Here is a 12,675-nt window from a genome sequence, read left to right as displayed (position 1 = left end):
CGGCATTGTTAAACCAGCAAATACTGTAGCTGTGATACTTCACTTTAACAAGCTTTGTTGTGAGCATACAATATTGTGAGCATAAGTGTGTTTGTTGAATAAAACACCGCTATTTAGAAATTATAGCTGTATTACATATTATTTTACATCTGTTAAAATCAAACTTTTATCCATAGCTTTTTTTATATTAAAAAGTATAAAAATTATTTGCTACATAGAATTTGCACCATTCCTTCATATTATAAGATCATTCAACATTCCACTGTACGGGAATAAATGTTGATGCACCAATACTAGTGGTTTTGTATGTTTGCTTTTACATGTACCCTAGCGTATGCTATATGCACATTTTATGCTGACTGCACTTTCCCTTTCCTAGTCTTTACAATTGGAAATACCTATGGTTAAAATGCTTGGGAATGAAGGGCAATACTGTATAAGGAACAATCTATCCACAGAAGGGAGATGGACTGGATGAGCTAATGTTCTATTTTCCATCTCTGATTTTTGATACCATTCTATAACAATAATACTATATACATACGTAGTACTAATATAAGTCTTTACCTTTACAAACTACCTTACAAATATTGGCTAATAAATCCACACAATGCCCGTGTGAGGCTTCTAAGTGAATATTTTAACATTTGAGTGCTGATTTTGTTGCTAAAATATGGATTTAGGCACCTATCTTTAGCTACTCAGGTTTGAAAATTTGGTTAGAAGTCACATATCGAAGGCCACAGCAACTCGTTGTCACAGCCAGGGTTAGAACTAAGGGGTTCCTGACTCCCAGTCACTAAGATATATGCACGGTTATTGGAACAACAAGGCAGAGTGGCATAATGAGAATGTGCTGGACTCATAATCTATATGTTGATGGACAAAAGTCATCCTCGCTGTCTTTTTTAGTGCTGGGCCCAATAGGAGTTGTGGGGGCAAACAACTTAATTAGTTTTAAGACAGAACTGGACAAATTTATGGGTGTGATTGTATTTCGGATTTGTTTGTGATGGTAGGGGGCAGAGCTACTCTGGGGCTCACTTCCAATGTATGTCTTACGTTCCTAAAAGCTTATGTTTAAGGTTTCAGCTGGCCAACTCAGGGGTCAGGAAAGGATTTTTCCCCCTTCTAATGTATTCTGAATGTTATTTTTAGAGCTTATCTTCATTACCGGGGTAAGTTGACCTAAGTAACTCTACTCCAGCTACGTGAATAACGTAGCTGGAGTCAAAGTAACTTAGGTTGACTTACCACAGTGTCTTCATTGTGCTGCATCGACAGGAGACACTCTTCGGTCGACTTACCTTACTCTTCTCGGAGTGCTGCAGTACCGGGGTTGACTGGAGAGCGCTCTGCTGTCAATTTAGTGGGTCTTCACTAGACCTGCTAAATTGCCCCCACTGCACTGATTGCAGCAGCATTGATCTCCCTGTAGTGAAGAGAAGCCCTTAATCTCCTTCCTCTAAAGCATTGGGAATGGCCATGACTGGAGTTGGGACATTGGATGGGGAGGGCCAGGGCTCTAAGGGGTACCGAGCATTCTCCCTCTTTGGTGCTTGGCTGGCTGGTTCTTGCTCACATGCTCAAGGTCTAACTGATCACCATATGTGGGGTCAGGAAAGACTTTTTTCTCAGGTCATATTGGTAGTGACCTTGGGGTTTTTTCGCCTTCCTCTGCAGTGCATGGGCGGGGTTACATGCCAGGATTAACTGGGTATATCTAACAATCATTTATCTGCCATTGTGTGGGTCTCGGGCACTGGTGTACCTTTGCTCCTCCTATTTGCTGTCTATGGCACATAATAACCTAGTCTCCTGTTAGCTGTAATACTTTGGTGTAATTTTGGTTGTTGGATTAAGTGTGGAGGTGCTGGGTGGTTTTGGTGGCCTAAGATATACAGAAGGTCAGACTAGATGACCGGGTGGTCCCATCTGGCCCTAAACTCTGACTCTGAGAAGATAGCAGGCCAAACTGAATGACCCAAGCTATCTTTTGTGGCAATGGTTGCCTGCCTACTATAGGGTCTGTTTTTGAGGGCGTGGGGGTAGTAAATTGGGAGTTGAGGACAGGGAAACTTACAGTTCTCACAGTCAAACTAGGGAGTTTTAAATGTAATTGAGATAGAACCTTTTTTTATTATTTGTAGTTTCACAAGGAAGCCCTGACAAGACTATTTGGTGTGCATTGCTAGACCCATCTCCTTGTGTAGCTTTTCTTCCAGTAAAGTTATAGCACCACCTTGCCCATACCGCTAAAATGGGTATCCGTTGGGTATAATCCTTTTTAAATACGTAACTTTGACAAATTGAGAGGAGAGCATTTGGCTGCATCACTAATGTAGTTAATGTGCCCAGATCCTAGGTGCTTTAGCTCCGACTCTTTTGTCACAACACAAACATGTATCCAGTTTACTAAGAGACAGAAACTTATGGATCACAACTTTCTTATTAAGCACATAAAATATTTCAATGCAGTCCCCTATAAAATAAACTAAATGCCCCAGTCACTATATTAACTCAATTCTTTGTTGTACTTCATTTGCTTATTTTTGTTATTCTGATCAAATCATTGCATTTAATTAAAAAGCATTCACTAAACAAACAAAAATTTAAATATAAAATAACCCAAAATTGCTATTAAATTATTTCACCCAACATTCTAACCCAAATTCAAATAATGAGACCTGAAAAAATATTTACTCTAAGTACAATAATTGACACTAAATCTGCTATGGTTGTGCTTAGCAGTTGACTGTGTAATTGCAAATAAATCCTAAAATGTTTCCTCTACCAGATTTTCAGGAAAGTTATCTCATCTTTAGTTAATTTTCATGGCTGAATACGAATAAGAGCATAAGAACGGCCATACTGGGTCAGACCAAAGGTCCATCTAGCCCAGTATCCTGTCTTCCGATGGGGCTAATGCCAGGTGCCCCAGAGGGAATGAACAGAACAAGTAATCATCAAGTGATCCATCCCGTTACCCATTCCCAGCTTCTGGCAAACAGAGGCTAGGGACACCATCCCTGCCCATCCTGGCTAATAGCCATTGATGGACCTATCCTCCATGAATGTATCTAGTTCTTTTTTGAACCCTGTTATAGTCTTGGCTTTCACATCCTCTGGCAAGGAGTTCCACAGGTTGACTGTGCGTTGTGTGAAAAAATATTTCCTTTTGTTTGTTTTAAACCTGCTGCCTATTAATTTCATTTAGTGACCCCTAGTTCTTGTATTATGAGAAGGAGTAAATAACACTTCCTTATTTACTTTCTCCACAACAGTCATGATTTTATAGACCTCTATCATATCCCCCCTTAGTCGTCTTTTTTCCAAGCTGAAAAGTCCCAGTCTTACTAATCACCTCATATGGCAGACGCTCCATACCCCTAATCATTTTTGTTGCCCTTTTCTGAACCTTTTCCAATTCCAATTTTCCAATTTTAGAGATGGAGATTTATATAGAGACAATATGATATTTTCTGTCTTTTAATCTATCCCTTTCTTAATGATTCACAACATTCTGTTTGCTTTTTTGACTGCCACTGCACATTGAGTGGATGTTTTCAGAGGACTATTCACAATGGCTCAAAGATCTCTTTCTTGAGTGGTAACAGCAAATTTAGACCCCATCATTTTATATGTATAGATGGGATTATGTTTTCCAATGTGCATTACTTTGCATTTATCAACATTGAATTTCATCTACCATTTTGTTGCCCAGTCACACAGTTTTGAAAGATCCTTTTGTAGCTCTTCGCAGTCTGCCTGGGACTTAACTATCTTGAGTAGTTTTCTATCATCTGCAAATTTTGCCACTTCACTGTTTACCCCTTTTTCCAGATCATTTATGAATATGGGGTTGAATAGGATTGGGCCCAGTACAGACCCAGTACAGTCTCCAGGGGAGGGGGGGAGAAACACCACTATTTACCTCTCTCCATTCTGAAAACTGGCCATTTATTCCTACCCTTTGTTTCCTATTTTTTAACCAGTTACCAATCCATGAGCAGACCTTCCCTCTTATCCCATGACAGCTTACTTTGCTTAAGAGCCTTTGGTGAGGGACCTTGTCGAAGGCTTTCTGAAAATCTAAATACACTATATCTACTGGATCTCCTTTGTCCACATGCTTGTTAACCCCCTCAAAGAACTCTAGTAGACTAGTGAGGAATGATTTCCCTTTACAAAAAACATGTTGACTATTCCCCAACAAGTTATGTTTATCTATGTGTCTGACAATTTTGTTCTTTACTATAGTTTCACCAGTTTGCCCAGTACTGAAGTCAGGCTTAACGACCTGTAATTGCCGGGGGTCACCTCTGGAGCCCTTTTTAAAAATTGGCATCACATTAGCTATCCTCCAGTCATTTGGTACAGAAGCTGATTTAAATGATAGGTTACAGACTACAGTTAGTAGTCCTGTAATTTCACATTTGAGTTCCTTCAGAACTCTTGGGTGAATACCATTTGGTCCTGGTGACTTATTACTGTTTAGTTTATCAATTTGTTCCAAAACCTCCTCTAATGGCACCTCAATCTGGGACAGTTCTTCAGATTTGTCACCTAAAAAGAATGGCTCAGGTTTGGGAATCTCCCTCACATCCTCAACCATGAAGACCAATGCAAAGAATTCATTTAATTTCTCCACAATGACCTTATCATCCTTGAGTACTCCTTTAGCATCTCAATTGTCTAGTGGTCCCACTGGTTGTTTAGCAGGCTTCCTGCTTCTGATGTACTTAAAAAAAATTTGCTATTACTTTTTGAGTCTTTGGCTAGCTGTTCTTCAAATTCTTTTTTGGCCTTCGTAATTATATTTTTACACTTCATTTGCCAGAGTTTATGCTCCTTTCTATTTTCCCCACTAGGATTTAACTTCCACTTTTTAAAGGATGCCTTTCTGCCTCTCATTTCTTCTTTTACTTTGTTGTTTAGCCCCAGTGGCAATTTCTTGGTTCTCTTACTCTATTTTTTAATTTGGGGTATACATTTAAGTTGAGCCTCTATTATGGTGTCTATAAAAAGTTTCCATGCAGCTTGCAGGGATTTGACTTTTGGTGCTGTACCTTTTAATTTCTGTTTAACTAACCTCCTCATTTTTGTGTAGTTCCCCTTTCTGAAATTAAGTGCTACAGTCTTGGGCCACTGTGGTGTTTTCCCTGCCACAGGGATGTTAAATTTAATTATATTATGGTCACTATTACCAAGTGGTCCAGCTATATTCACCTCTTGGACCTGATCCTGTGCTCCACTTAGGACTAAATCAAGAATTGCCTCTCCTCTTGTGGGTTCCAGGACTAGCTGCTCCAAGAAGCAGTCATTTAAGGTGTAAAGAAACTTTATCTCTGCATCCCGTCCTGAGGTGATATGTACCCAGTCAATATGGGGATAGTTGAAATCCCCCATTACTATTGAGTTTTTTATTTTAATAGCCTCTCTAATCTTCCTGAGCATTTCATGGTCACTATCACTATCCTGGTCAGGTGGTTGGTAATATAGCCCTACTGCTATATTCTCATTATTAGAGCATGGAATTACTATCCATAGAGATTCTATGGTGCAGTTTGGTTCATTTAAGATTTTTACTTCATTTAATTCTATGCTTTCTTTCACATATAGTGCCACTCCCCCACCAGCATGACCTGTTCTGTCCTTCCGATATATTTTGTACCCTGGTATTACTGTGTCCCATTTATTATCCTCATTCCACCAAGTTTCTGTGATGCCTATTATATCAATATCCTCATTTAATACGAGGAACTCTAGTTCACCCATCTTCTTATTTAGACTTCTAACATTGGTATATAAGCCCTTTAAAAACTTGTCACTTTTTAGTTGTCTCCCATTACATGATGTAATTGAATGAGAGTTTTTTTCATTTGACTGTTTCTCATCAGATCCTACCTGTATTTTATCATCTTCCATACTCTCCTCCTTACTAGAACATAGTCAATCTCCATTAATAGATCCTCCCCTAAGGGATGTCACTGTCCGAACCACATGCTCCTCCGCACCTGTCAGCTTTCCCCCAGCCCTTAGTTTAAAAACTGCTCTACAACCTTTTTAATTTTAAGTGCCAGTAATCTGGTTCCATTTTGGTTTAGGTGGAGCCCATCCTTCCTGTATAGGCTCCTCCTTTCCCAAAAGTTTCCCAAGATCCTAATAAATTTTAACCTCTCTTCCCTACACATTTGTCTCATCCATGCATTGAGACTCTGCAGTTCTGCCTGTCTAACTGGTCCTGCGTGTGGAACTGGAAGCATTTCAGAGAATGCAACTATGGAGGTCCTGGACTTCAATCTCTTACCTAGCAGCCTAAATTTGGCCTCAAGGACCTCTCTCCTATCCTTCCCTATGTCATTGGTATCTACATGTACCATGACCACTGGCTCCTCCCCAGTATTACACATAGGTCTATCTAGATGTCTTGAGAGATCTGCAACCTTCTCACCAGGCAGGCAAGTCACCATATGGTTCTCCCGGTCATCACAAACCCAGCTATCTATGTTTCTTATGATCAAATTGCCCATTACTAATACCTGTCTCTTCCTAATAACCAGAGTTCCCTCCTTCAGAGAGGTATCCTCAGTGCGAGAGGATACCATAACATCATCTGGAAGGAGGGTCCCAACTATGGGATCATTTCCCTCTGCCCCAGTTGGATGTTCTCCTTCCCTGAGACTTTCATCCTCTTCAACAACACAGAGGCTGTCAGACCGGGGGTGGGACGGGACCGTTCTACTATGTCCCGGAAAGTCTCATCTATGTACCTCTCTGTCTCCCTTAGCTCCTCTGGTTCAGCCACTCTGGTCTCCAAAGCCCGTACATGGTCTCTGAGGGCCAGGAGCTCCTTGAACCAAATGCACACATACGTCACCTGCCCATAGGGCAGGTAATCATACATGCTGCATTGGGTGCAATAAACTGGATAGTCCCCACTCTGTTGCTGGACTTCTGCCTGCATTCTGTTTTTACTCCTGAAGTTAGTTCCTTTGTTGAGGTTTCGTTTTTATCAGGAGGTGTTTTTGGCTTAAGTTTAAAGAAATTTAAGGAATGTTATGTGTATTTAGCCCCCCACAATCCCCTTCCCCTGTAAACTCCCTCGCAAAACTCCCGTTAGCCACTCCTGTTTGCTAGTTCCTCTGGTCGCTTAGGAGTGGTCTTTTTAAAGCCCTGACCTTCCTGAGTAGCCCCGCTCCTTGGTTAAGGGTTGATGGGTGCTAAAGGGCTCAGGGATCAAAGCCTCGTTAAGAAGCTCTCAGCTCTCAGCCTTGCCTAGCAGGTTGCTAGGCTCAGCACCCACACGGTCAGCACACAGTCCCCCAAACAAACAGACCACATGGTATATTTCAGTCCAGCAGTAAGCACACCACAACAAACACAATCACACAGACAACAGACAACAAACTTACCCCACGGGTCATGTAATCACTCCTCCTTCACCTGGAGAAGTCCCTCGCAAAACTCCCATTAGCCACTCCTGTTCGCTAGCTAGAATCAAATCTAACTCAACACAAAACAGATATTGCCTTTTCATGTATCTTAAAATCTATATTGCACAAGGACCCACAGCCTAGGATTTTCATAAAAAACACCCAAAAACAAACAAACACAACAAAAGAGCAGGATACATTGTAGAGGCTGTTGAAAAAAAGCAAATGCAATTTTGGGTCACGTTAACAGAGGCATAGCATACAGGTCACGGGAGGTGATAGTACTGCTCTCCGTGGTGCTGATTAGGCTTCAGCTGGAGTAGTGTGTCCAATTTTGGTCGCCAATGTATAAAAAGGATGTGGAGAAACTGGAAAAGGTCCAGAGGCGAATGACAAGGATAATCAGAGGAATGGAATGCAAGCCATATGAGCAAAGGCTGAAGGAACTGGGTATGTTTAGTTTGGAAAAGAAAAGATTGAGGGGGGACACGATAGCTGTCTTTAAATATTTGAAAGGCTGCCATAAAAAAGATGGAGAAAAGTTGTTCTCTCTTGACACAGAAGGCAGGACAAGAGGCAATGGGTTCAAATTGCAGCATAGCAGATTTAGATTAAATCTCAGGAAAAACTTCCTAACTGTAAGAACAGTAGGAAAATGGAACAAACTGTCTAGGGAGTTGTGAAAGCTCCTTCACTGGAGGCTTTCAAAAGGAGGCTGGATAGCCATCTGTCTTGGATGGTTTAGACACAACAAATCCTAGACTAGATGACCCTTGAGGTCCCTTCTAACCTATAACTCTATGATTCTAGATGTGCATCATAAATGTACATCACACCTGAATGTTTAACTGTGCTCTGAAAATGACAGAACAATGTGAATACTAAAAGGTAGACAGTGTTTGGGTTGCAACCCTTAGAATATATTTTGATGTTCTCACGTAGGTTAGTATCTATAGAAGACACCCAACCTCCATGTATGAATAACATTCTGCCAGCAGGTTAAAGAGTATCTTTTTTTTATGGCTTTGAATACAATTTTTCACCAAATCTCCTTCAGACTTTTCAAGTCTCCACTGCTAAAAGAAGGTAAGTTCAAGAAGATAATTAAAAAGGGAATTAAGCAGTAATAGATCACACATTCTCATATTTTGCTTGCATGATACATGGGCAATATGCATAAATAAGTGTCACAGATCTAACTATAACATTTCAACATCAAGAGCAGTATAATCTGTTCCATGGAGCATGGTAAAATAAAACTGATCATTTTAATGAAGCTCACATGATGCTGTTCAAAAGAGATAAGGTACATTAACCAAAAAGTGCAATCCATCTACGGCTAAAGTTTAAAATCTCCTAACATACAAGAGTAACCATATTTTTGTTCAGAGCTGATTGGGTATATCTGAATTATGAGGCCTGGGGTGATGTAATGGTCTATAAAAAAATCAAGGTTAAGCAAATAATAGCACAGTAAATAAAATTACATCACACTTAACCAGGCAGATCTATAATACAGCTAGAGCTAAATGAAACGTCTAAAATAGGTGCAATAAATATACTACAGCATTCAAAGCCTTTGTGTGGTACCTATCAAACATTCATTATTTTGTTGGCAGTCTTCCAATAGCTATTTTCTCACACATACTTAATAAGACTTGTATCTAGTTCACAGCATCAAAAATTTTTACATTGTCATAAAATAATGCTGTCTGAAGTCATAACCACTTCATACTTTATTAGAGTGTAATCAAGGCAAACTACATTTGTTGAAAAACATAATGAGCTCCATTCACCCATGGTGGTGGTGAAGTGTTTGTGCATGTGTGTGTGTAAGCAAATTGCACCCCCTGCATCCCAAAAGGAGAGGGCAGACAATGTTTGTACCAACACATTCTCTCAGTGTTCTGTAGAGCACCTGTGACGTGATCAGGGCTCTAGAAAAGGCCTTAAACAATCGCACTCCATCGATGCATCCCTGGCTGCCCTGATCATGCCGCTTTCTCAGAATTGTCTTCCTTCCACCTTAGTATGATGTAATATGCTCTGCATCCATCCAGCTCCACAGGTCCCAGATAATGTATGGTTTTAAAGAACATAACTAACAACTTGAATTGCATCCAAAAGCAAAAGAAAACCCAGAGGAGAATATACAACAGCTGTGTATTGTGCTCTTGGGTACCCAATTCACTACACAGGATGACATTTAAATTTGCACAAACTAAAGCTTCCAAGTGGTCTTCCAAGGTTCCTGGCCAATGGGAGGAAAGAGCTGCGAAGCCAGCGCTTTGGGAGGAGGCAGCATGCAGAGCTGCCTGGCCACAACTCCACCTAGCAGCTGAGTGAGGGGGATGTCGCTACTTCTGGGGAGCCCCCCAGGTAAGTGCCGCCCAGAGCCCGCCTCACCCCGTCCCATGCCCCAACCCCCTGCCCCCTCCCACACCCAAACTCTGTTGCTGAGGGGGAGCACGGGGGGCGCAAGACTGCCCCAGCAGTGGCTGGTATGCTCGGCACAGGGGCTGCCTGAGCTTCCCCTGAGCTAGGCGCACCAGCTGCTGCAGAAGTCACAGAGGTCATGGAAAATCACGGAATCCATGACTTCCGTGACCAACTTGCATCCCTAGCAATGAGATATGAAATTCAGCTTCTCATATATGTCTTACCTCTTCCAGGTCTGACAAAGCCTTAACGAATTTTCATACATTTATTTGCAAGATGTCCTATACTACTAAACTTCTTAATAAAATCTTCTAATGGAGACAATTATTTTATTTTTCTTATATTGTTGTTGAATGCAAGTTCTGACTCAAGATATTAGACACTAGACTTAATGGCCTTTTCTCATAGAGATCAAATGAGGCTCACAAAAAAGAGACTTACACTAAACTACACTAGAAACATTGTTTATGTCATTCATCAAGCTCAAATGACAGATCACAATCGCAGTATAACTGCTCTATCAATGGACACAAAACATGCATTCAGTGAAAGAAATCACCTTTGGTAAATATCAAATTGAAATTTTCAGACTCAAATGGGTACATTTCAGAAAGTTACAAGCTGACTGTGATCAGCTGTTGTCCATATCCACTGAAGGCAGTTATGAGGGATGTACCTATCCTCAGCATCTCCCTACAGGAGGTCCCATAATCCTACTATATCCTGCGCCAGGAAACAGTGAAGTAACAGGAAAGGAGCAGTGAAAGTGTGTCCTTCTGGCCTGCCTACAGAGATCTCATGGAACCAACCCATCAGAGCCAAGCAGAATCAGATAAAAGAAGCTGCAGGGCCTTAGCAGGTCAATTCTTGGCTGGGACAAAGGGCAAGGAAGGATGGTCCTCTCTGGCCACAGGGGCTTGAGGAGTAGCCAGAGTTTATTTTTCTGTCTCCATTTGCTTAAGCTGGGTTTTCAGGGACAGAGGATCTAAGAGCCTTAACCCTTATCTAGGGGTGAAGTTAAAAGGAGCCAGGTAGGAAGAGACTCAGGGAAGAAACAGTAACAAACTGAAATTGAGCCGTGCATACTATTTGCAGAACTGGGACAGGCAGGTCTAGGCCCACCCAAGACTAAAGGCCTCCCCCCTCAACCACTAAGCCCAGGCTGCAGTTAAGTACTAGGGACAACAAAGGAAAAAACAGGAACAGGAATGAGGTCAAAGGTTGAAAACCAGGAAACCAGAAGGGGACGCTGAGCAGAGAAACCCAGACTGCACCCACCATTCCTCAATGGTGTCTTAAGGACTCAGTGGACACTGTCCAGAGGAACTCTGCCCGGAAATGTGATTGAACAAGGGAACGGAAATAGGCCCCACAGTTGCAGAGTACCTCCCCTACCTGTCCAGCTTCCTCCTCCTGGAGTGATGGATGGCCATCTTGGCCAGTACCAGGAGAAGGTGGACAAGGAGGTCCCAGAACTTTGTGGGGCCATACATGGGGAGAATAAGAATTAGGAGGTTGGGGAAAATTGCAGCCAGAACCTCAGTAAAAATTTCTGGAGGAGCCAGAAGAGGGGCTGCAGCCTGATGCACTTTCTGTAGATGTGCGCTAGGGTCTCCCTCTTGCTGCAAAAGGGACAGTTTTCAGGGAGTTCATGAACCGCACCAACTACATGCCCTTGCTCATGGCTCCAAGGAGGAGCTGCTATCAACTAATAACCCCAGCAGGCTGTGGAATCAGAATAGAATACATATTGGCCCACCAGGGTTCCTCAGCCTCTGCAGGTTGCAACAAGTCCCACCACTTGGTGTTGGGATGGGACAAAACCATGAAGAAATGGATTGTATGAAGCATGAGCATGTACAGATGTTTTCAGGGCATGGTGTGGAGGCACACCAACTGGATGTCATTCAGCCAGCTCAGGTGGCATGTGCGAGCTTGGCCAGGGAGGCTCACAGGGCAAAAGCCTGATGTTGAGTTCCAGAGGGCCAGAGATGAGAGGTGAGAGGTGGGAAGTGAGCCCTCCTGCAGGACCTGCACAAGGAAAATGAGAGAAGTAGGAGGCAAGGAGCACACGACAGGGGATGTGCACGGTGGCAGCCCCATGAACTGACCAAGCACTGTGGGGCCAAGAGGTCTCTGAGTCTGGTGATAACAGCCAGTGTCATCACTGAGTGCACCAAGGGGGATTCACTACCTTCACACGAAGATGGGGTTGTGTAGCTGGGGTTCTTGAGGAGGTTCTCCCCCTCAGATGCCACTACAGACCTGGTTGCTGAAATGAGCTTCCAGGTCCTGAGGAGGTCCTGGTAAAGATCGGCAGCTCAGAGAGGTCTCAGGAGAGACTTCTCGCATAGAGAAAAAAGAGCTGCCTGTTGTATCGGAGCCCTTAGAGGCAGTGGAGGAAGGCGAACAACAGCATGCTCCATGCTGGACTACATGTACTGTAATGGAGTTTCTGCAGGGCCTGAAGGTGGAAGGTGTGGACCTGGCTGCAGATGCAGATCAGGCCTTGTCCACCCTCCCCCATGGGAAGGATCAGTACACCTGCAGAGACCCAGTGCAGCCCCAGCCAGAAAAATTCCAGGATCTTCTTCTGGAGGCTGGCCAGGTTCCTGGGGGTGAGGTCAAGGTGTTGAACTGGTGCCAGAGCATGGATGGGACAAGCTGGTTGATCATCAGCACCTTTCCCTGAAGGGAAATCATGCTGTTTATAATGGGCCCAGGTTCCCCTACCATCCACAGGTAAACTGGTGTAAAACCCAAGATGGGGACAGACCTTATTTTGGAGCCCAAACAAAGA

This window comes from Terrapene carolina, unplaced genomic scaffold (genome assembly GCF_002925995.2).
Source record: "Terrapene carolina triunguis isolate 2854851 unplaced genomic scaffold, T_m_triunguis-2.0 Scaffold33723, whole genome shotgun sequence".
Classification (NCBI taxonomy): domain Eukaryota; kingdom Metazoa; phylum Chordata; order Testudines; family Emydidae; genus Terrapene; species Terrapene triunguis.
This window is presented reverse-complemented; position numbering follows the sequence as displayed.